Below are 24,608 nucleotides of genomic sequence, written 5' to 3' on the forward strand. Positions count from 1 at the left end.
AAAATGAGTTTGTGCGGGCAACACCCTAAACAAAGAGCCTGAAGCAAGACATAACCAGGCAAGATAGAAAACGAGCCTAAATTACAGTGATAGCATACTCCTGAGCCAGGCCAGGTTCACATTCACAGAGAGTAAATGTACCTCTTAACAACACAATATACCTTCAGATGGACACAACACGAGGGGTGGTACCCTAATAATTAACACACTCTCTTAGCTATGTTGATCTACTGGCTTTGCTGTTAGCTACTACAATAGGTTCCTAATTAGTTTGCAGTTGACTAAATCACAAAGATATTTTATATAACACATCACTGAAATACATTTGCCCTCTCCTGTATAATTTTTAATATTCAGTGATTCTGGGCTAGCCTCCTAGACTCTTGAGGTCATTTTGATTTCTTACTGAATTGGCTGGTGGTGACCGTCACCTTGACTGAACTTGGAATCACCCAGTAGGAACAGCTCCAAAGATGAAGATGTTTTCAGAGAAGATGAACTGAGGAAGGAAGATCTGCCTTGAGACTGGGCATCTTCTAATGGGCAGCTCAATACCAAGAGGTCAGGGGAAGCAATGCTTTTACTGCTTTTGCTTTCTGAGTGCATCCACTGTGGATGCTGTCACCCTTCGTTGGCACCAGCCTCCAGCTTCAGCCTGCCACTGTGAAGTCGGTACTGATGATTCTCAAAGGAGCTTTGGACCTTCAGCACCATGTCGGCTCTCCAGAGACATCCATTTTCACAGAGTGAGCAGTTGCCAAGTTCTATGTCTTTTTATAATGCAGACGGTCATTGTTGGACTGCCTGGCCTCTATCTTATAAGCTAATCTAACAAATCTTCTCTTACGGTGTATGGATTCTACTTGTTCTGTCTTTTTAGAGAGTACTGCCTAATATGCTTCTTCATACAACCTAATGTTTGATTCATTATACTAAATTGTCTATCACCTGCATATTTTATAAACAGGATGTCTATATTTTTTCCCATTGCAACACACAATTCTTTATAAGCAACTATAGGATGTAGGGACTTCTAGGGACTACAATTGTCATCCATCCCATACTTAAGCTATGTTCTATGTGCTTAATCCTGGTATAAGAAAGAAGCTGCCCAAGAGTTTTTACAGTTCTACATGGGGAAAAATTATGGGAAAGTGAAGCAGCAGATGTAGGGAACTCTTCATTTTGCATCGCTGCATTAACCAGAGTTCTTTGCTTTTTGGGTCTCCTGTCATGTTTCTTTACCTTATGAACAAGGTTATCAAGAGATATTAACTAAAGTCAGCAGCATTGAGAATAAGCTCATAGTGCCTAGTGTCTACACACCACATGCCATTCTATCTCCATGTAGCACTGGTTAAAAGTGACCACAGCCCCTGCCTTCATAGGGCCTGGGTGTGAGAGGGATGGCATTGCAATGGCACTTAAGGGCGGGCCTTTTCTCAGGGCAGTAATTCATTCTTTTTATTGGTCTCCCGTAAAGACTTGAAGGTCGCTGGGCGATGGTGGCGCACACCTTTAATCCCAGCCCTTGGGAGGCAGGGGCAGGCGGATTTCTGAGTTCAAGGCCAGCCTGGTCTACAGAGTGAGTTCCAGGACAGCCAAGGCTATACAGAGAAACCCTGTCTTGAAAAACAAAAACAAAAAAAAGACTTGAAAGTCCGGAGCTCTTAGAAGTTCACACTGCAGCTTTGTATTTGTCCTTTGAGCCTCGCCTCCTTCCAGTTGTATATGTTCCTTTTTAAGATTCCAGACTCAACAGTCTGCTTAAGACACAAAGGAATTTATTTCTTTGGCTACCTCCTCTGTCTACAGACGACTCATGGCCACCTCTGGGGATAGGCAGATTTGCTTGCAGTCCTGATTGTTGTTTGAGCAAATTACTCAGCCTCTCAGCCTATTTCCTCATCTATAAAATATGAATAAACAGACACACTGCAAAGCACTGTTGTAAAGAATAAGAGGCAGGTGATGTAAAAACACTTCACAAAGTGACCAACCCAAAGGAAGTCTTCATCATTTGTTTACACAAGGTCTAATCCTCTTGATTTGTGTGCTCACTGCGTTGCTAACAATGTCCTCAGCTTTTCCTTTTTCTTCATAGAACTATAATTGTACATTGCGGTTTAATGTTACATTCTTCACAGTGCTCTCTTTGTTCCTTTAAGTTTGCTTCAGGTCAGATGTTGCTGTATCCCAGGCACCCACTGCCTCACCTGAGAAACACTGGGCTCCTCCACGGGGACCAACAAGTTGTTTTCTGTTTTCTTCACAGTCATTTAGCACACAAAAGGCCCACAAGTACATATTGAAAGAACTGACCTGACTTAGCTTACATTTGTACCTATGCCTGCCTGCTCTCCCTTAATCGACTAACACTAACTCAAGAGCACCAAGCCACTCTCTCTCAGTTCCCATCACTACTAAATCACTAACTAATTACATTTTCTTGTCCTGGGAATAGGCACATTCCTCTTGAAAGCCAAGGTCTACACCTAAGAATAACCATATTCATCTTGAAATGTTCCAGGAGCATGAAAGCTGTCCATGTGACAATGACATGAATATTTGCAGTCGATTCTTTTGGTTGAGGCCACAATAGTCCCGCTGTATTTCACATGCTTGGTTTTACATTTTATTTTTATCTGACATTTGTTAACATCAGGCAATGCCATCTGAGTCTGCAGGCTGGCAGGAGGTCTAATACAAACACTAGTCATCTATAGCTTGTGAGGCGGTGGGAATGTGTCATTGTATCACACTGTACTGGTTACGTTGGAGATAGGAAAAAACCTATTAAAGTAGCAAAACTTATATTAAAATATACAAATGGACACTTTAGCTAGACAGATGAGAAACCAATGCCTCTCCATTGCTAGTGTCATTTGCTGTCACTGTCTTGGACAGTCTATGCAAGGGAAGGAGAGTAGCAGATGTGAGTGCAAAAAGCTGTCTGTGCTGATCTACACAACCTAACTCTAAGCAAAGAGCTTGTTTGTTTCCATTATTCTTTGATGAAAGAAAACCAAACTAGGACCTTTGTTATTAAGGAGTATATTGATGATCAGTGTCTGAGGAATAGGCAAGCAATGGAATCACTGCTCCTGAAGGTATGTATGTATCATTCTTATCATTTCCCCTCATCACACCAAGGTTTCATGGTAATTGTCTGCCCTACAATGTGATGGGTTAAGTATGCAGTCCACTGATGTCTGCTAAATTATCTCAAGTTGAAGAAGTCAGAGGTGCCCAAAAGGGCTGCTCACAGGCTTTGGCTAAAGTCTCTCTATCTCGCCGGCCACCAATCTGCTACTCCCATTACTATTACTACTTCAGAACTTGAGCAAACACAAATATATACAATTAAAAATTCAACATCCTCTAACAAAAGCACTATGTCTCTTAAAATGACATTCAAAGAAAGAAAAACCCTAAAAACCTATATACATATAAATATATAATTTTAAAAAACATATCACACACTATTCCTTAAATTGAAAAGGGAGGGGCTGATCTACACTTTATCATGATTGAGTTTTTCATTATGTTATTTGTTTGAGGTATTTAAGTGGGTCATCTATTAAAGACAACTTGTAAGCATTTTAATATAAAATTATAAACACATTAATCTAGAAAATAAAACCATTAAGAGCAATCTTTATGGGGCAAATAAATAAGTTAACAGGTGTCATGTAATATTGAGTCTACCAATACCTTAAAGAGGGACCTTAACTGTCCAGGTCATTGGCCAAGTCTGGGTGGTTGTGTGTTTTTATAAGTGAGATTTTCTTGGAATTTAGCCATGCCCTTTGCATGTATGTTTGCTACAGTGACATGGATAAGTAGATGCAATAGGAACTGATTAGTCTTCAAATTTTTAAATATGAGTTAACTATAAATGTACACAATGATTTCTCCTGTAGAATCCACAATGTCCTGGTCCTGCTCTTTCAAAAAGACAGTACCTTAGTAGGTAGAATGAAAATATCTTCTGTGTGTGCATATGTCTGTGCATGCCTGCAGGTCTGCATGCATGTATGTGGATGAGCATGGGGAAGGAGAAGTCATTCCTTGGGAGACATTCACCTTATTTTGAGACAGGGTCAAACTTGCCTAGAACTGAACAAGGAAGCTAGAAAGCCCTGGAAGTCCAGCTATCTCTGAACCCCAGAGCTGGTCATCATCACAAGCACAGATCATCACCTGAGACTTTTTCACTAAGGTACCTCCCCAGCCCCTAAAAAACTACTCTTTAGTGTTAAACAAACCCTGTTGAGATTGAAAGAATATAAACTGCAAGCATAATATGATTTAAAAAAATAGATTTCAACAAATTTACAATTAGTAATTGTAGTCAATACCCCAGGTATTCTGGTAGCTAGTTTACACACACTTTTTTTTCCAGCATGCAAAGCAGGCCCCTGGGATTTCTGAGCTATATCTATCTTAAAGCTAAAGAAGCTGAAGCCAACTGTATTGAAGTTATGGACTGGAAGTTTATGTCCTAACACTCATGTATGGAAGTCCTAACTACCAGTGTAATATTTGGATATAGAGCCTTTGAGAAGTAAGTAGGCTTGGATGAAGTCACAGACTGGAGACCTCATGATAGAGTTGGTGTTCTCATCAACAGAGATTAGATGCCTTGTGCTCTTTGTCTTCTCTGTCCCTTCCCTCATCTCTTTACTAAGCAGCGCAACGCCAGGAAAATGGCTGCCTGTGAGTCAGAAAGAGACTCCTACAAGGTTGACACCTTAACTTCACATTTCAATCTCCAGAACTGTGAGAAATACAAGTTTGCTGTTTAAGTAACCAAGCTATAATATTTTATTATGGCATCTACAACATAATGCAAACACCCAGATCGATTCTGATGCATAGCCTGGATTGCAGGTGTCTCCTATTCGTGTTTTCCACCTCATCAGCAGCATCTTGTGTAACCAATACTAAGTAGTAATCATGACCACGAAGATCTCCAGCGTGCTCTGAAATCCTGCATTAAGAAAATGCTAATATAAACGAGTGCTTCTAAAGACTTCTCTTTGAAAGCGAAGGACAAAAGGCATTTCATTTCTGTTCCACACTCTCGCCTACTACCTTTTGAAAAGGCTGTCCTGCTAGCTCTGGGCCTGGCCGCCATGTTCCCGCTCTAACTTCCCGCACAAACTGCGGCACCGGCTGGCCAGGACTTTAAAATGAGAAACAACATAAAATACAATAAATAAGACTCAGCTCCATGTCATTATCAATGAAGAAGGGCACCACCTGCAATGCAGCTTGGTTTACATTGAGGGAGAAGATGGAGAATAGATGCAGGAAGCTGTTGTCAAGTAGTCCGTGATTTATGTATCTGCTAATTTGTTTGTCTTCGAGCTTGATCTTCTAAGGGGGTCATTTTCCGTATGATTCAATCAACAGGATAAAGCAGTCCAAGGAACTTATTTAAACTGACGTGAGTGCCGTTGAAATGCCACAGGAAACCACAGGCCTTACCTTACCAGTTAGTCAAAATCCCCTCCCACACCCAAGGCTTTCAAACCTTCCTCTCCTTACAGCCACACCCTGCTCCTTTTGTCTCCTACTTTATAAAGAGCAGGAGCTAATGTGGATAGACAGTTGCATTCATAGACAATTCCTTTATAAGACGTATATTGCTTTATTAAGATCTCCAAGCTTCCAAATGTCCAATACTTTTTGCCAAAAGGACTACTGAGTGCTTCTTTGATACTAGAATAATTTAATTGAGTTTTTATTTGTACTTTTGTATCTATGTAGGGTCAGTGGAAGGGTGATATGTGCACACATACCTGTGCACACTGAAGCTGGAGAAGAACCTGGGTACCCTGCCTTATTCTGTTAAGTCAAGATCTCTCATCTGGTTGCTAGCCTCCCATCTCTGCTCCCAAAAACACTAGGATTACAGTGGCATACAATCACACTGGGTGTTTTATGTAAGTTCTGGGGATTAGAACTTGGTCCTCATAGTTGCATATTAACTGGTCCTTCTCTCTAAGCCATGTCTCCAGCCCCTAGAAGTACATAATTTAAATTATAGTACATACACTAAAAGGCATAAATATTTCAGGACTTTGACAAGTATGTATACCTTTGTAATTATCATCCAGAACAACATATAGAATGCATCCACCAAGCTAGGAAATTCCCTCATGCTACATTTACAGATATTTATCATTGTTCCCTGATGCAAGTGTTCTGATCTCTATCTATATACCCATAGACTAGTGGTTGTTTTATTCTAAAACTTCATATAACTGAAGCCATTTGGCTGCTTTTGTTTCTCACTTGTTTAGCTCAGTATCTTTATAAGATTTATCTACATGTTTATGCTGCATGCATAAGTAGATTATTTTTACCACATAGACAACATATAACTCGTTTATCCATTCTCTCCTAGGTGACTGTCTAAGTTATGTTCAGATCTGGACTGCTATGAATATTCTTGTGGGTCTGCTTGTGAAGTCATTTTGGGTAGGAGTACGTAGCCAGTATTGAAATTATTGGGTATTAAGGAAGCAATTTTCTCATCTTGTTGGAATCTGAAGAACAGATTTCCAAGGTCATTAGACTATAATTTCTATGTTTAAACATTCTACGTGCAACATCCTCGGTTTTCCATCCTTATGCCTTCTCCTATTGCTTCCCAGAATCTACTTCTGATGCATATGCGTCGAGTTCCACTAAATCCACTTCTGATGCATATGCATTGAGTTCCATGCATGCCTTCTGCGTTCATTCCACTTGTCTTATCTTCTGTAAGGCTGTCATATCTCCAACTCCTGCAACATCAACCAAAACTTTTTTTTCTCCAATAATTAGTCATCGAGTGTTTTGTCACTTCCTCCAGGGCCCTTTCCACTCAGCTGTTCCAATGCTGCACACCATGATCATGTTATAGACTGTTTTGCTCCCTGGGCCTCACTCGCAGACAGTGCCAAGCATACCACTGGTACAAAGAGTTTTTCAAATGAGGAACTGTTACTTTCATATATATTTAATCTCTTCCCTAAAATTATAAACTCCTTGATGACAGAATCATGTTTTATTAATTTGTGCAGTAAAGAGACTTCTCTGCATTAAAGTAGCTGAGAAAATATGATATGTACTGAGAAATACTGTATTAAAGATGCACAAATATTGTAATTAAATCAAATGCAATTTAAAGAATATGCGAAATAAGCAAGAGATTTAAATTTCATCATGTAGTTTATAATCTGTTTTCAGACTAACTGAAAAACTACTACTTTTTGTTAAAATATAATGCTAATATGGTACCAGAAAAATGGTATTTCTGAAGTCTTTTTCAAATCAGAGCTGATTTCATATTTTCACAATATACATGTATGCAAATGAAGTCACAGAGATTCTTAAATATTAATCAAGAGTATTTAAGCATTTGGTCTTTCTAACTGATTCTCAATTGATAGGAAATTTAATTTTTTGAAGAGACTGTTGTATTAAGACTCAATTATTTCTTATGATATTATTATATTAATATCCTTGATGTTTTAATCACCAGGCATTGCTTTAAACAAAAATGCTAAATTAATGTAGAATCGGGTAAAGTGTCTTTCCTTTAAGATAAAACATTTCCTTTACAATAATCTTATAAGATCATCTGCACCCAAAGGAGAGTGTGGAGTGACTTTCTAAAATGTTGGTCTATGTTCTAGACTATCCATTTACCTTTTAAGACCAAGGGAACACTTCAGGATGCTGCCACACAATACTGCTTACTAGGTGTTTCCAAACATTTTTTTCCAACACTCACTATTATGAGAAATGTTAAAACATACAATACACTTCAGTGTCAGTGGAAATTTGAGAGGAAGTATGGACATGACATTGAATTCTAATATTTTTTAACTACTTCTAAGAGATAAATTTTCAAGTAAAAAAACATATAAAGAGAACAATCTAAATTTTAAAAAAGCTAAATTGTCTTAGAGAAAAAAAAATGTAAAACATGGATGTGACTATTACAGCAAAAAATCACATCTTAAAATTTTCCAAAGAGTGGTTTAGCAAGATTGCTTGGAGTGGTTTATATGCTGAGTTTGATGGGGATTTTTTGAAGCATATTTTCATTATTTAAGAGTAGAAAGTTGTTTTTATAAATGGACCAGATAAATAGTTCTTTATCTGTCTATCTATCTATCTATCTCTCTGACTTCAAATCTCTGTTGCCACTACTCAGTTCTGTTTTCAAAGATGAGAGAAATAATTAAGACAATGTCCAAACCAATGGGCCAAGTTGGGTTTCAGTGTTATTTCTTTTTAAGTGAGCTCTAACTCAACCAAACATAAGATCAGTTCTATGAGCAACTGTTTAGTAAGGTATTTAATATCTATTTCTACACCCTCCTCTCCCCGTGTGTGTGTGTGTGCGTGTGTGTGTGTGTGTGTGTGTGTGTGTGTGTGTGTGTGTGTGATAGAAAGCCTAGTGCAGGCTAGCGAGTACTTTAACTACACCCACAGCTCCCTCCACCCCATCTTGTCAATTTTAACCTTTACCCCTAAACTGTTGTGTTTATAGAATAATTTATATGATTTCAACACACACCTTTGGGAGTGGACGTTCCCTATGGTATTTAGCAATTTGTGGCAAGGTGACAGCATTTGCAGTTTTTACTGTTGAGCCTACATTGCCCCAATTAGCCATGAGCTTTGATCCTCCTGCCTTAGCCTTCTGAAGAGCTGAGATTACAAACATGAATTGTAACCCCGTGTGTGAGATATAAGTGTACCAGACTTCTCATTTCATTTCAACTCCTACATGGAAGAAAAAAAAAAAAAGCCTGGAATCATTATGTCATCCTCACAACAAAACAATAGCTGTTGAACAAATGAAAATTCAATACTTTCCTTTTGGTAAAATAAAGAAATAAATTCACAGGAAAACCACCACCCCAGAACCCTGCAGAGAAATCAAATATAGGAAACAGTAGCAACATCAGCTCAGCTACAGAGCACAAACTGATGGTGCTACAGTCTCAGAGGAACCTGTGATTATTCAGGTCAAAAAAGAGTTAGACGGGGTTCTCAATCTGTTGGTTGAGACCCCTTTGGGAGTTGCATATCAGATATCCTGCACATTAGATATTTACATTAGATTCATGATAGTAGCAAGATTACAGTTATGAAGTAGCAACAAAATAATTTTATGGTTAACATAAAAAAAACTATATTAAAGGGTTACAGCATTCAGATAGTAGAGAACCACTGACCTAGAGAAAGGCAGAACCTGGATTAGTTTTGAGAGACACCTGGAGTCCAGCCTTCTGCTGCTTCACTTCAACTGGCTCTCCCACGAAAAGCTTTTAAGAGATCGTCTCCAGCTGAGGGACAGGCACTGGAATGGAGCTCAGACTTGGGAAGGAAGAAAGTCATCACATTCAATATACCCGGGGTACTTTCACATGTTAAACAGACCAAGAGCCCTCTCCCTAACAGCCTTGCTGTTCTGGACAAATTATTTCACTGAAGCCTTGTTTCCTTGGTGGCCTTATTTTCCTCCTCCACCCAAATGGCTTTGGAAATAAACACATAGTTATATGCCTATTACTAAAAGATGGAAATTTAATCACAAGATTATAGAACACAGCTCCTTTCCACCCTAGTTCCAGTTCAACAGTGCTCCAGTAGAATAAGAATAAATTTCAATAGAGCAGCAAGTCAGACTGGTGGGGTTTCTTAGAGAAATCCAAAGACAACACAGGAGTATGGTTCGAAAACTTTATATATATATATATATATATATATATATATATATAGATCTATGTATATATATGTGTATATATACGTATATATATATCCTCTTGGTTGTTCTGTTAGTATTGTTTGCAACATTCTACTAAAGGCCAAAGAATGTATTGTAATAAAAACTGGAGCAAATAGCTCTCTAAGACCTAGTTAACTCCAAATGACTTCTCATGCTGAATCTTACAGTAAAAGAATATGAAGTTTTGTGGGTGCATTGGTGTCTCTATTGCTCCACCGGGGTTCCCGTCTGGCTACAGGAGGTGACCTTTTCAGGTTCCACATCCCCAGTGTAGTCAATCACAGCTAAGGTCACCCTCCAATTGATTCTTGGGTACCTACCTCCCTTATTCCAGTTCTCTGTCTTGTCCTGGAAATGTTCCTCCCCTCCCCTCCCCTCCCCTCCCCTCCCCTCCCCTCCCCTCCCCTCCCCTCCCCTCCCCTCCCCTTCCCTCCCCTCCCCTCCCCCATCAGTTGCAGATTTCCATTCATTTTCATGGCCATCTAGCCATCTCACCTCTCCTTCCCCACACCTGATCCTGAATCCCCCATTCCCCTTCCCAGCTCCCATCTCTCCCAGTTCCCTCTCTCCATCTGTCTCTTATGACTATTTTATTACTACTTCTAAGTGAGATTCAAGCATCCTCTCTTTGGCCTTCCTTCTTGTTTAGCTTCTTAGGGTCTGTGGAGTATAGCATGGTACCTGGATTTCATGGCTAATATCCACTTATCAATGAGTGCACACCATGCATGTCCTTTTGGGACTGGGTTACCTCACTCAAGATGATATTGTCAAGTTTCATCCATTTGCCTGCAAAATTTATGATGTCTTGGTTTTTAATAGCTGAATAGTATTCCATTGTGTAGGTGTACCACATTTTCTTTATCCATTATTCAGTTGAGGGGCGTCTAGGTTGTTTCCAGCTTCTAGCTATTACAAATAAAGCTGCTATAAACATAGTTGGGCAACTGTCTTTGTGGGATGGTGGAGCATCTTTTAGGTATATGCCCCAGGTCTTATGTGAAGTTTTGCAGGTGGCTTGGTATCTCTATCACTCCACTGGGGTTCCTGTCTGGCTAGGTATAGCTGGACCTTGAGGAACTATTCCCAGTTTTCTGAGTAAATGCCAAATTTATTTCCAAAGTGATTGTACAAGTTTGCACTCTCAAATTTATCATGCCTACAAGTAATGCAGGCACAGATGAGGGAGCAGAGACTGAGGGAATGTCAGACCAATAACCAACCTAACTTGAGACCCATTCCATAGGCAAACAGCAGTCCCTAACACTACTAATGATATTCTGTTATGCTTGCAGATATGAACATGTTGTACTTTGAGCTGACTCAGACAGATATAGACACCCACAGCCAAACAGTGGACGGAGCTTGGGGACTCTTAAAGAAGAATAGAAGAAATGATTGTGGGCTTAAAGAGGATAGGGACTCCACAGAAAGATCAATAAAGTCAACCTACCTGGACCCTTAGGGCTCTCAGAGTCTGAACCACCCAACCAAGAACATACACGGGCTGGACCTAAGCCTCCCTGATCATATAGCAGATGTGCAGCTTGATCTTCATGTGGGTCCTGAACACGTGGAATAGAGCTATCCCAAAAGCTGTTGCCTATAAGTCGGATATGTACTACTAGCTGGGCTGCCTTGTCAGCCATCAGTGGAAGAGGAAGTGCCTAGCCTCGCAGAGACTTAAAGTACGAGGGTGGGGAGGTGTGGTGGTGGTGGTGGTGGTGGTGGTGGTGGTGGTGGTGGTGGTGGTAAATACCCAGGGGGATTCCCACCTGCTCAGAGTAGAAGGGTAGGAGGGATGGGGGAAGAACTGTGGGAGGGGTGACCGGGAAGGTGGGCAGTGAGAAGAATATAAAGTCAATAAGTACAAAAATTAAATTTATAAAACAAAAGAAAGAAAGAATGTTAAGTTGTTAATGAAATAGCTAAATTGCTTTTGCAATGGGTAAGAAATGACGAGAATTTCCAAGGTACTCCAGCCTAACTGGGTTTGTGTGCCCAGACTCAAGCCTTTCTAATAGGTGTGTAGGTGTGCAGTTATTTTTCATATACCCTGTGGTGTGAGTATATTTTCACATGCTTATTTTCTAATGTGTATCCTCTTTGCTATAGTGTCCATTACAGTCTTCCTATGATTCTTTTTGTCTCACTGTTCAGTTTACTCCTCTGTGTAGTTTATAGAACAATCCTTTATAAAGTATATCTTTTGCAAACATTTTCTCCTCATCTGTATCTTGTCTTCTCTTCCTCATGACAGTGCTTCTCTTACAACAAACAGCTTAATTTTAATGAAATGTATAAAGGCCTTTCCTTCTGGGATCCAACTGTTGGATCTAAAAACCTATCACCATGCACAAGTCATCTCAAATTTTTCCCTTGCTGTCTTCCAGCAGATTTCTGCATTTGTGTTTTGTATTTAGCACTATGATCCATTTGATGCTAGTTTTACAAATGGTCCAAAGTCTACATCTAGAGTCAGTTTTTAAAATCAACTTTTCACAAGCATATACAATATTAGGTTTCATTGCAGCACTTTCAAGCAAAATGTGTGTTTATTGATTTTCCCCTTCCCTGTTCTCCCCATCTCTGGGCTCCCCTTCCACCTTTTTGCCCCCACCTATAAACTCCTTTCATTTTCATGTATCTTGTGACCTACTGACCCCCTTCCTAAGACCTCTTATTCTTCATTGTGGTCTACTCTCTAGTTTCACAGCCTACACACACACACACACACACACTTACTCCCATTTATTTAACATACATCAAATATACTTTTCTCAGGTGAATGTCCAACCATTTCAGTACCATATGTAGAGAAGACAGTCTTTTCTTTATCAAGCTGCCTCTGCCTTCTCTTGAAAGAGCTGGTGGGGCCACCAAAGTATTATTCATTTTTGTTACAATGGGGTTTTTATCTCTGGAGTTTTATTCTTCCTTAGAATTCCATCTACCTGTTTATTTTCTATTTCTCCTTGCATGTCTTTTTCCCATAAATCAGCTGTAGAAAACTCTCAGCCTGGTAATTCCAGCAACCCTGCCATATATGGCTCTAAGTCTCCTGCATCCTCTTTCTCTCTAAACTGTGTTTGTGGGGTGAGGGGTGTGTTTTGTTTGCCTTTAAAGTATACCTTGTACTTATTTTTGTGAGAGCCAAACATGATGTGTAGAAAGAAAGACATTGTGTCAAGTATACCTCTAATGACAAGACAGTAAGGAAGATGGAGAGGGGCGCCATTTCTAGTTGATCTTACAATGACACTGTGTTGCTGAACTGTGACATTCTCATGACCTCAGAGTCTCCAGTCCCCTATAGGTGAGGCAGGAAGGCTAGATAGGACAAGTGTTGACTATTTCTTTCCCCAGCATGAAGGTTGAAGAAGACCCTATAAGGCATTTCCCTTCTCCCAGGGTTTGGACTTGAGGAAAGCCCAGAGTGTAGTTTGGTTTTAAAAAATAAATGACTTCCTAAAACAGACCTAGTTTAGAAGGACATATTTTTAAGTATCTTATTTCTTCTCCATTACTCTGAAACATGGATTTTTTTCCCTCTAATTTTCAAGGTGAGATAGATACTGCTGGCCTTCTGAAGATAAATATAGGCAAATGTAGCCACTGCCAGCAATGGTCCCTGGGGTGTAACTCACATCTGTCCCCACTGAACATCTAGCCAGGTCTTCAATTATAGTTGTTTTCCTAGTGTGGTTCTCATTTATATGAGGTTTCTGCTTCTACTAAGCTGTGATCTCAGTGCCAATCTAGAGTCCATAAAAAATTTATTACCTTAACTACTGACAGATATAAGAGGCATTGGTAACTGTTGACAAAGAGAGCCAAATTCTAGGCTCCTTACAGGCTGTATCAGAAACGAGTGCTAAGAACATTTCCAGATACTAGTTGAAGCTAGCAAGCCAGCATTGATGGAGACTTGCTACAGAAGAGGAGACACCAATGCACACTGGGTAAAATTTCAACTAAGACAAAAGTGACTGAAGATTTTAAAGTAAGAACAAAGAAAGCAAATGGAGGCCATCGAAAGTGAGAGAAAGGGGAAAGAACAGGAGCTGAGTAGAAAGGAGGAAGTGATAGCTAGAGAAAGAGGGTAAATGGAGAGTTCTAGAAAATGACTGGCAAGTGAGTGGGCAACTTCACTCTTGGCAGTGTTTGTTTTCATCAGGAAAACTCAGCATGGGGTCACTTTTAGGGCCAAGTGGCAGGTGGCAGATGGCAGGTGACAGACAGGCTAATGTTTAATGAAGATGAATGAAACCAGTATTGAGATGACACTTTGAAGTCATATAAGAATTTGTATTTCATAAAGGCATTTGGACCACAGTCTACACCAATAATAGTACAATTATCATTGTATCCCTTGATGGTTTCTTTGGTTTGCACTGAGATAGGTTCTTGCAATAGTTGGCCTCAAACTCACTGTGTGGACAAGGATGGCCTCAAACTGACAGAGATGTCTGTCTCTGCTTTCTGGGTACTGGAACATTTAAATAGTCATCTGACACCAAATCTAATACTTTTTTGAAATATTATTTTTATTTTGTTTTTAAGATTAGTATATAATTACATGACTTCCCCTTTCTTTTTCTTCCTACAAACCCTCCAGTATATTACTCCTTTCTCCCTTTCAAATTTCTTTTCCTTAACTGTTGTTATATGCATATATGTATATACATAAATATTCCTAAATATAAGCTACTCAGTCTGTACAATTTAACACCTTTAAGTAAACTATGATGTTGTATCTATACTTTAGATGCCATTTGAAAAACAGTTCTATTTCTCTTTCTGTTGATTCACTCTTTAAGAGCTTAATTAAATGTTGTCCTGTAGGAACCAATGTATGTATTGGAGAAATTTGCGTTCATGGGTTTCTAGGTTTTTTGTTTTGTTTGTTTGTTTGTTTGTTTGTTTTACATCCATCCTACTAAAATTTCAATATCTCACAGCTTCAACTAAACATTCTTCTTCAAAAAACTCTCCCATACTGAAATAAAAGAAGAAATCAGGTTTTTTGGAACAGTATTTCAGAAACTCTCAGTCCTAGATTTATGCTCCTTAAATCTTAACCCCTGGTAAAATGTCTATTTTCAAAGCAACTAGAAGCATAACATAATTAGAAATGGGAAATCTACTGACCATTCACTTTGCCAGCACAGGTTCATAACTGTTCCCTGGAAAGTCTTAGCCCAGAATCATTTGGAAATTCAAAAAAAAATTATACTTGCAAAAAGCAATTATGTGGTCTGGGCACATGGCTGAGTCAGAAGGCAGTTGCAAGCAGAAGGACTTGAGTTCAGTCTCCAGGAGCTACCCAAAAAGCCAGGTGCAGTGATGCACTTGAAATTCTGGCACTGGGGAGGCAGAGGTAGGTGAAATGGGAGACTTGCAGGCCAGCCAGATGAGCCTATTCTCAGCTAGCTCTGTTTCAAAACAAAAAACAAACAAACAAAAGAATTAACCCAAAAAACCATGATGTGTAGCACCTGTGGAATGAGACCTGAGGTTATCCATTGACCTCTACACACACATAAACACATGTTACACATTACATGGTTACCTGTAGACACATATGCAGTTGCACACAAACACACACACAAAAGTAGCATGTTATATATACTCTTATATAATGTCCACTGTACAGTCTGGAATCAATACACATGTGAAGCACATTAATATTTTTGCAACAAAAATACATGAGCATTCACATTAAATAAGACTGTGATAGGCTAAAAGCATACATACAGTTCAACCTCACATCAGTTTCTACATAAAAATTCACCTCACCAAAATTCTCATAATTGCATATAAGAAATGGGGAGCCTGTATTGCCATGTGCCCTTTTCATTTCTAAACTGAGGTCTTTCAACACAGATCAAAACCCATGCCAACTGATAAGAAAAGTAGAATAGGACCAAATGTTATCCCTAAGAATTTATAACAAGATGAATTTCTCAGCTCTTTCAAATTCATCTTGACTGGTATATAATACCTGGTGATATTATTTCATCTGGAGCTGTATATACAGATGTGCAAACTGTCTAGTTGCTTTTCATGTGGGCTTTCTCAAAATCTTCTGTAATTGTCTGCATGCTCATGCATGACAACCTCTAGCTCCTGTGCTCCTCTGTGTCAAATTCCTCCGTGGCACGCTCCCTCCTGGGCTGATATTTTGACAAGTATCTGATATGCTACAGCTCTTGAAATCCATTTCTTATTGAGCAAAGGAGTTAGAGTGACCACAGGTCTTACGTAGCCCATCTTCTCTCCCTCTCATGTCACTTGTGGAGGTTTGCGGTGACAGGCAGTTTAAGGAGCATTGTGCTATGATTCAACTCTCCTCTCCACCCCTCAAATGCTACTTTTAAATTAGTTCGAATGTAATTTCACTTTCATCTTTTCTGCCAAAGACTTCCTTCCCAATCAAGCCTTATCTATGCGTTTATCACTGTCAGAAAAGATGAATGGGCAAATTATCACACAGAAGAAGATTAGAACTCAATGTTTTAATACTTTCGCAATCATGTTCAATTCTTCTTCCTGGGTGCTTTAATAAAGACAGTCAGAGAGAACCAGCAGTGTAACTCTGCCTTGGTTTAAATTCTGGGTTCCTACTTCATAGATGACCTTGAAGAAATTATCTTGCTGTGTTGTCATGTAGAACTACATCTAGCTCATCCGGAAGGTGATTTTTTTTTTCTCCTTTGTGGACTAGTTATATTGGTTTTGGTTTGTTTTATTTTTATAATTTCATACATATATGAAATATATTGCGATTACATTCATACACACACACACACTTCCCTCTCATCCTCACTCTCTCTCCTTCTGAACCCTTTTCTTCCTAACTTCTTTTTGTTAATCCACTGAGCTTGTATATGCATGAGTAGTGGCCACTTACTACAGCAAGAAAAACTCACCAGTGTCTACACCGCTGAAAAACAATGTCACTTTCTCCTGTAACAACCATTAACTGACAATGGTTGCTGATGATAGGGTAGGAGCCCATGGCTGCCTTCCTATCCATAATGTTCAGCTTCATCACAGTCCACAGTGTAGCACTCCCCATGCAAGGAACACTGCACATTTGCTTCATGACATACATCTAAAAATGGTGGTTCCAAGGGCGATAAAATCCAGCTGTTAGGAACACTAATATACTTGTGCTCAAAACTCATCCTGTTATGTGACTTATCCTAGGGAGAGACAAACATACATATTCATCCCAGATAGGGCACCAAGAACCAAAGAAATGATTCCACCCAAATCAGTTTTGGTAAAGCAATGAGTTTATTGGAAGTTCTTTATTAGAAACATGGGTGGCCGGTTATTTATAGTAACGTAGGGGATTTAAAGGCAGCTATTGAATGATGCAGCTCAAATAGTTTGGCTTTTGCTTCATACCTTTCTGGATGAGTTTGTGTATGTGTGTGTTTCCAAATTAATAAGTACAACCAGCCCAGTCTGTATAATGTTATTTGTATTTATGCATGTTTTCAGGACTGATAATTTGGTATTGAATAACCAATTGGCACACTCTTCCCTAGGCAAGACAGTTTCTCCGACTCTCAACATTGCTTAATTTCATGTAATTCTTTGTGTAGGGTTGAAGCTTCCTGGGCTTCCCACTTAGTATGTCTATTATTGTTGTCCTTATTCAGTTTATGTTTAGGCAGCAATCATGTTGGTAACACTTTATGGGTGTACCTTAGAGATTCTTAAGAGATACGATCTCACAGCAAACTTCCTGACCTTCTCTGGCTCTTAATATTTTTCACCCCCTCTTCCGCAATGATCCCTGAATCTTAGGTGTGGGAGCTATGTTGCAGATGTAACTACTGGAACTGGACTCCACAACTCTGCATTTTTATTGCTTGTGGTTTCCTATAATGGTCTCTATTGCAAAGAGACATTTCCAAATGAGAGGTGAGGACTATACTTATCTGAGAATATAAGCACAAATATTTTTAAAGTCCTTGTTTTAACAATCAAGGTACTATAACTTTCTGCACTGCTTTCTATGAATATATCTCAACCTGTATCTAAATCCATGCTCAGAGATAAATCAGTAGCTGAGTTCTGCTCACTCAGCTCAGCCTGTTATTGCTAAGACTGCCAATAAGATAGCTATTGCAATAGCAATTTGGGCAATGAAAGCATTGGTCTATAAGAAATTGGATTGAGAACAATTTATTTTACACAATATCCAGCCATCAAGTGATATAATTCAATCTCTATCAAACCATGACAAAAGTGAAAAATGCTTGCATTCCCTCCGGAATAGAAATCCTTTCCCTATAGATCCACATGGTTTTTGCTTTGTTTCTTGTTCATTCTCTCCCTTCCCCTCTCCTTCTCCCCCCCCCCCCTTTTTCGTGTGTGTGTGTGTGTGTGTGTGTGTGTATGTGTGTGTGTGTGTGTGTGTGTGTGTGTGTACAAATGTATGCATCAGTGCAATTCCTAGTGCATGTGTATATAAAAGGTCAGAGGTTGACTTCGGTGTTCTTCAGGGTTCTGCCTTTATCACTTGTTTTTTTAAGACAGAATCTCTCTCACTAAACTCAAAACCCTCAGTTTGAAGTGTTCTGGTTGGCCAGTGGGCACCCCCAAAGATCCACCTGTCTGTGCCTTCACTCCTAAGGCTGGTTAGAGATATGTGCTACCGTGTCTGGCTTTACATAGATGTTAAAAATCCAAACACATATCTTCATGCTTGCAGGGCAAGTACTTTGCCAATTGAACCATAACCCAGATTCCATGTTTGTTTCCTGTGTGTGTGTGTGTGTTTGTGTGTGTGTGTGTGTGTGTGTGTGTGTGTGTGTGTGTGTTTGAGAGAGAGAGAGAGAGAGAGAGAGAGAGAGAGAGAGAGAGAGAGAGAGAGAGACTATTTTTTAATAGTTGGAATATCCCTGAAGAGTTCACCTTACCTCGGTCAGAATGGCTAAGATCAAGAAAACAACAACTAACAAGAAACAAGGATGAAGATGTGGGGAAAAGGGAGCTCTCATTCACTGTTGGTGGGATTGTAAATCCATGAAGCTACTATGGAACTTAGTATGCAGAGTCTTCAAAAAGCTAAAACTACATTTACTATATGGCCCAGCTATACCACTTCTTGGCATATGCCCAAAGGACTTATCTCTACAGATACTTGAGCAGCCATGTGCATTGCCACTCTATTCACAATAGACAGTAAATAGAAATGACCTGAATGCCCTTGTTTTAATCCTCACACTGCACTCAAACAATAATACTTACCATACACATCCACAGTCTCCAGGTCAGCAGACCAGAGTAGCTTAATGATGGTGAATGAGAAGTCAATTTCCATATCAACAATTCAGAAATCTTTGCCCATAGGTTCAATCAGTAAGTCTTGACAATGCTTTTGAGTAGCTCTGGGACCCATGGGTCCATGATTTGAGAATGCTAATCGTTCACTTGTGCCACAGCTCCATCAGTGCCTAGATCTCTCCAATGCATTCTTTACACCTCTAGAGTCTACTCTTGCACTTCTCTATTGACCATAGTGTAGAAAACAGAAATTCATAACATATACATGTAATGTATAACATTTTATAACATGTAAATTCATAACATGTATGTAACATGTACAAAGGACATGTGCATGAATGTCCCTGACCCATTATTTCCTGTAGTGTCCAGACTTATGCTCAAACACCCATAACAGTGAAAAGGGTGAGCTATGCAGCAGAACTGTAGACTGAGCTAAGTACAGGCAGCACAATCTGAACAAGTCTCACAAACAATGTTGAGTGAAGCAAACCTCTAGGGAGAGAAGATGTCTCCCTGGGACCAGGGGATATCTCTGATATAAATGAATGCTTATAATTCCATGTGTAAGAAGTGGACAACTCAGGAAATGACTTTATAGTTCTGGAAGTTAATACACTGATGTTCCAAGAAGAGACAGTGACTGAAAAGGCCCTCCTGCTCTTGGTCTAGTTGTTGGTTACGTTTTCACTCTGAAATTTAATCAAACTGCAAGTCTATGACTTGTGCTGTTTTTTTCCACACATTATACATTATAAAAAAAAAAAAAAAAAAAAAAAAAAAACCTACTTAAAAAAGCTGACACTAACTTGATCATGGCATGCTCCCACTTAACACCAGCCATGGAACTAAAGGCCAGCCTCATTAACAGGGCCTTCCAAGACCTTTACAACAAGGCTCCTGCTTCAGAAAAATCACCTTCTCTTTCCACATGCTGTAGCTTCTTTCAAATGCGGTCACAGCTCTTCCCTCATCAGGGCCACATCACAGGACACCCCCTCACCTTGGAGGCCCTTTCCCTGCCAGTCTCTGTTATTCAAATGTTAGCTTAATTAATCTTTCCAGGGAGATTTCTCCGACCCTTAGACAAACCTGGACTCCCTGCCATGACTTCTCTTCCTTTCCTCCCATGTTTATAACGCTCATAACCTGACTGTCTTCTTGTCTTCCATCAGTTACTCAAGGGCCCACCAGCACCATTAGGGAGCAATCTTCTCTAAAGGAGACAGGCACATTGATGCTCAACCAACCTCGATGTTTAGCTTTCCAAATGAGAAGATGGAGTCTGCCAAGCCTTCTTGTCACAGTTTGACACTCAAAATTTCCTACAGCAGTTTTGTCACCCTGGCTAAGCCATGGTCTGGATGGACCTAAGTCGCATCACACTTTGAATCCACTTACACAAATCATCACAGTACACAGCAGCCTCGGGTTCCCTGGGCTTATCTTTTCTATACTATATCATCTCTGTTCTTGATAGCCAAGGCACCAAACGCAGTCTGAAGATAAACTCTTCATCCAGTGTTCACCCAGTGTCGTTTACTTGGCTAAAAGCAACTTTTAGAGTTGTAACTAAGATGGTAGATCAGGAGCAAGTTATATTTTTCAGCATCTTTTTTACTCTGAATCAAACCATCCAGAAGCCAGTGTCTCAGCAGCTTGGATAAGAGGAAAGGTTCCAAAGTTCTTCAAAAGGGTGTCTTGAAGAAGCCCAGAAGATTCTTAAGAACAAAAAAAGAGTTCTCAGCAACTAACCCCCAGCAATTCAGTGTCACGGTGCAGGTGAGCAGTAAGAGAAGAGGAAGAGAGAGAGGTGTTGTGGTTCACAGTGGCACAGAAAGAGATGCAAAACAGAAAAGCAGGCCAATGTTGTGTGAGCGGGGACCTGCACACTAGCTGGCATTGGAGAAGTACTCTGCATTTGTCAAAGTCACTGTGTGATAATGTAAGAGGAAGTCATCTTGAAAGTTCATGTTTAAGCTTCCCGCTCTGGAAAACATAAATTTCTGCCTTTTCCTTTCTGCTGGAACTCACAGCAAACACTGCAATGTTATCCTAGCCAGTCAGTGTCTCTCTTGTGGTTTAGTGTGGCCTCAGCAAAAGACCACTGAAACAAGCTCATTAAAAGATGTATGCCACAAGATTCAGGTCAGAGACACAGGAGAGAAGATTCATCTTCTCACTGAGACTGGCATCCAGCTAGGGGTGGGGAGTAAGGAGAATAACCAACATTTACACACTGGAACTGGGCCTTAGAAATCCCGAGTTATGAATAGTAGAAATGGTGAGGTTCCAATAAGTCCAATTACTCCTTTATGATGAGAATTAAGAAACACAGCAAAGGAAACAATCACCATAGGGAAAAGATATTATGCGCAATTGCAGAAAGTCTATGCCAGGTATTCATTGAACAGCTAATTCTCAAAAGACTGCAAATGGACAACATATAGGTTCTAAAATGTTCAATATTGTTTTCTATCAAGAAAAGGCAAATTAAAACTACCGAGAGATTTCATCTAGCCCCAGACAGAATTGCCTAGCATTGAAAAAATATGATCAGGGCCTGGAGAGATGGCTAGAGGTGGCTTGCCACCAAACTTACTAATCTCGGTTCAGTGCCCGGGACCAACATGGTGGAAGGAGAAAACTGATTTCCTATGACTTCATACATGTGCACCATGACACATGTGTGCCACATACATGTGTATGCACTCACACTAAATAAATGTAATAAATATTTTTAAAGAAACTGTATGATGGCAAATGTTGGAAAAGATACGGGAAAGGGGAAACCCTATTCACTTGTGAGATTGAAAACTAATGTAGCCACTGTGGAAATCGCATGGATGGTGAATAAACATGATTCAGCTTTCTTACTCCTGTGTGTGTGTGTGTGTGTGTGTGTGTGTGTGTGTGTGTGTGTATACCAAATGATTAATTATCATTCCTCAGAGACAGCTATGCATCCATGTTTATCGTAGCACTATTCATTCAGCCATGAGGCCTGTTAACAAATAAAAGAGTAAAGGAAACACAGTATAAAACACAGTGGAATATTATTCATCCATAAAGAAAAACACAATCATATTGTTTGAAAAAAGTGGATAGAATTTCCTACATGTGACCTACATTCTCTGTGGAAATTACGGGCAGAAACTAAGAAGTCATTTCTTCCTTAAAAGTGTCTTGTCACGGTCCCCACTATTCCCTGTTGCCTCTTTAATTCAAAGTGAAGTGTCAGTTGCCATTTGTCAGTGTTGATGAGCTATTTCTTTACTTGTATTTCTCAGATGTGGAGAAAAGAGAGGAAAAACAACTTCGTCGTTCAAGAAAAATTGGAAAAGACTATTTCAAGATGTGAAAGCATCTGATTTATTTTGCAAAGTGTCTTTAACAAAAGAAGGCACACTAGACACAAAGCATTTTGCATTTACTTCATTTATTTTACTGTGTGTATATGTGGGTGGGTGCAAGCACGACACTGCACACCTACATAGGACAACTTTAGGAAGTTTTCTTTTTTCCACTCTGTGGGTACCTGGTAAGTGCATGCTAGAACCTTTGTTGTTGGTGGTGGTTGATGTTTGTTGTTAGTTATTGTTGTTAGTGTTGTTGTTTGAGACAGGGACTTACTCTTTAGTCCTAGCTGGCTTAGAACTCTCTATGTAGACCAGGCTAGCTCCCACTTCACAAATCTGACTGCATCTGTCTTCTCAGTGCCGGGATTCAAGGTGAACTCCACCACACCAAGCCAATTATTGATTGTGTTATACTACTAAGCTTCAGGCCGCTTTGTCACTGAATAAGAGGTGATGAGAGTACCCCAGATGATCCTGATAATACACCCCTATCAAAATAGTAGCCTTACTTCAAAATCAAATCCAGGGCTTATCAGTGCAACTATTTCCTAATACTCCTTATGAGTGGCATATGTTCCAAAGACTGACTGACTGATTGACTTACTCCTAAGGGTAAATACTCAAAATAACACTGTGCCAAGTGCCTTATAATATTTCAATTAACTTTTAAAACTGCATTAATAGAGCATACTATCACATGTCTGTTAATCTAGATGGCTAGAACATCACTCAGAATATTATGAACAAAGTTGACAGAGTAATACTAATAACGAAGATAGATAGATCTCTCAGAAGAACTACCTCTAAACTGAAGCCTAATAAATGAGTAAAAGAGATATATCCATTAAAATAATACCAACAAAGGTCTCTGATATCAGTAACTTTAGATCAACAATTGACAAATGGAACCTCATAAAATTGTAAAGCTTCTGTAAGGCAAAGGACACTGTCAATAGGACAAAATGGCAACCCACAGATTGGGAAAAGATCTTTACCAACCCTACATTTGATAGAGGGCTAATATCTAAAACATACAAAGAATTCAAGAAGTTAGACTGCAGAGAACCAAACAACCCTATTAAAAAAAAAAAATAGGGTACAGAGCTAAACTCTCTCAACTGAAGATTCTCAAATGGCTGAGAAGCACTTAAAGAAATGTTCAACATCTTTAGTCATCAGGGAAATGCAAATCAAATGACCCAGAGATTCCACCTCACACTAATCAGAATGACTAAGGTCAAAAACTCAGGAGACAGCAGGTGCTGGTGAGGTTGTGAAGAAAGAGGAACACTCCTCCATTGCTGGTGGGACTAAAAGCTGGTAAAACCACTTTGGAAACAAATCTGACAGTTCCTCGGAAAATTAGAAATAGTTCTACCTGAAGCCCTAGCTATACTACTTCTGAGCATATACCCAAAAAATGCTCCAACATATAACAAAGACACATGTTTATAGCATCTTCATAGCAGCCTTATTTATAATACCTAGAAGCTGGAAAAAAAAAAAAAAAGAAAACCTCAGATGTCTTTCAACAGAGGGATGGATACAGAAAATGTAGTACATTTACACAATGGAGTACTACTCAGCTATTAAAAACAATGACTTCATAAAATTCACAGGCAAATTGATGGAACTAGAAAATATCATCCTGAGTGAGGTAATCTAGACACACACACACAAACCACACAGGGTATATACTTGCTATTAAGTGGATATTGAAAGGTCCGGGACTCCCCAAAAAGGGGTCCACTTAAGTCACAGGATAACACGCACCCAAAGGACACACGAGAGACTGTCTTGCTGTAAAATACATGAGGTGGTTTATTATATCAGAGCTCTGGGCCAGCCCATATCCCCATATCTCACATAGGGGATAGAGGGACTGACCTCGTGGCTCAGGGGCATAGCGCTTATATATGGGCGGGGTAGGGAAAAATCGAACTTTCGCGCGGGTGCACAGGATTGGTTGTTTTACCTTTTTTGAACACTAGTAGGCCGTACCATGGGACAGGGTGTAGTTCTTCCCTTGGCCAGTCAGTTTCTGGGATGTTCTTAACAGGCCTTTGTACTGTAACTCCCCCCTCCTCTGTAACTAATTAGATGGACCCAAACCTGCTGGCAGGTGCTTTTCTGCCCAAGGCCTA

General features: G+C 39.6%; 1 long non-coding RNA gene across 1 annotated transcript; it reads left to right on the forward strand.

Annotated features, from left to right (window-relative positions):
• The first annotated feature begins 13,640 nt into the window (after positions 1–13,640).
• LOC143443677 (uncharacterized) lies at positions 13,641–23,979 on the forward strand. The gene is made up of 2 exons (XR_013112852.1): positions 13,641–13,784; positions 22,396–23,979. It is a non-coding gene; the product is annotated as an uncharacterized LOC143443677 (long non-coding RNA).
• The last annotated feature ends 629 nt before the right edge of the window (positions 23,980–24,608 follow it).

This window comes from Arvicanthis niloticus, chromosome 10 (assembly GCF_011762505.2).
Source record: "Arvicanthis niloticus isolate mArvNil1 chromosome 10, mArvNil1.pat.X, whole genome shotgun sequence".
NCBI lineage: Eukaryota > Metazoa > Chordata > Mammalia > Rodentia > Muridae > Arvicanthis > Arvicanthis niloticus.